A 1,991-nucleotide genomic window follows, 5' to 3' on the forward strand; every position below is an offset into this window, starting at 1 on the left:
ACTATCTACAGATTTGCATCGAAGCGTTTCTTATGATAGTGATTTTAATCACTGTCAGATTAAATCTATACTAAACCCAACTATGCAATGTCTCCACTATGCCGCGACCCCACTGTGTTTTTAATAGTAAATGGCGTTGGAATTTTTAATGTAACTTTATCCGTTACTTAGTTATTTCATTTTAAAGTTTCAAATTTGTTAGTTAAAATATGAGGATAATATACTAGGATTAAACTAACCGGTAGTTAATTGTTTTTTTACGATGTCCCTATTCAAAGATACGCAAAGTTTATTACCCATAATACTTTATAAACAGACAGGTTTTAAATATAACAGTTTAGGTGACATTTCTGTGTTAAAATTTTCGATTTTAAATTTTCAACTTAAAAATGCTATAACTTTTCGAAAAATATATGCATCAGCACAAATTTCTTTTTCTAAATGCATTATAAGTACATCTTTCATTTGACATACTTTTTATTAAAATTGGACAATTTTCCATTTTATATGGGCGTTCAAAACTTGATACATTGTATAAAAAATAAAACATTTTCAACTTAACTTTTTAAAATATTCCGGAAATACTGCGTCCTTTAAACATATATAAAACCAAAGGTTATGTCATATACTATAAAATGATAAAAAAAAATTTGTCCCGACACCTTATCTTCTATGTGCAAATGGCTGTCGAAATTAAAAAAAAATGTAATGTTTGCGATAATAATCACCTTCTATAGGGATGCTTTAGCTTCGATGCGAAGCGAAGAAGGTATTAGTTTTACTATGATGTGTGTCTGTTAACACTTTTTCTCAGCTCTCACCGAACGGATTTCTTTCAACGACACGTCAAAAGATCACAAATCGTATCTAGTCGAAGGCATTACCCTCATTAATTGAAAAATTTTCCCTCGTTCCCCGTAAATTAGGGAAACCTCCAAAAAAAATACAAATTTAAAAATCGCTAATTTTCGAAAGTTTTTCAATTTTTTTTACTAAAAACTGCCATAACTTTTTCAAAAATTAACATATCAATATAATTTTTTTTTATAGTTGCTTGATGTCTTTACCTATCATTTGATATATTTTTTTTTATAAATTTAACCCTTTACCAGGCCACTGGGGGGGATTTAAAATGACAACTTTTTCAACTTAACTTTTGAAAATGTTCCGCAAATACAGCGTCCTTTAAACGTATGTCAAATTGAAGCTTATGACATGTACTATAGAATTTAAAAAAATTTCTCTCGATGACCTATCTTTTATGCGCAATTATCTACCGTATTCGAAAAAATGCTATTTTTGTGTTAAAATCCTGGGTTTTGTATTTTATTTTATATTAAAATATCTTATAAGAGCAATACACTGACTTTCATGAATATTTTATAATTTAATTGACATAGAATAAAGTTCATAAGACATAAGAAATTAAACTTATTTAAATTATTTTGCTTTTTTAAATGTCCTCATGCGTTCAAATTGTAATACAGAAATTCCCAAATGCAGATATTTCTAGATTTTTTGTAGTTTGTTCGAGACTTGTTATTACTGTATGCATTTTTTTGGATTTAGATGGAAGTTTATAACTAAAACAGTTTACGCTGCCATAAAAAATTTGCCCAACACGTCAAAGACATATTGTACAAATAATTTGCCAGTGCAACCACACAATGACTGTCAAGTCTTTATTTATAATGACGATTGGTCGGAATTTTGCCAGTCATTGATGGCCGTTGTGTCTCCAACTTTTGCTGATGTCAATTTATATTTTTATGTAGCCAAACATGGCATTAAGAATGCGTTCTTAAATACAGTAAAATACATGATCGACGAAGCAGTCAATATGGATTACTCGCAATTGATTTGCATTCAACTTCATTTGGCTGCTTCGAATCACGATATTTTATTAAAACGAGATCGAGTGTCGAAAGTTGTGTCAGGTGAAATTTTATATTATAAATCATTATTCATGAATAACGTTTTTTAACATTATG

Source organism: Daktulosphaira vitifoliae, unplaced genomic scaffold (genome assembly GCF_025091365.1).
Source record: "Daktulosphaira vitifoliae isolate Bord-2020 unplaced genomic scaffold, ASM2509136v1 Scaffold_2, whole genome shotgun sequence".
Lineage (NCBI taxonomy): Eukaryota > Metazoa > Arthropoda > Insecta > Hemiptera > Phylloxeridae > Daktulosphaira > Daktulosphaira vitifoliae.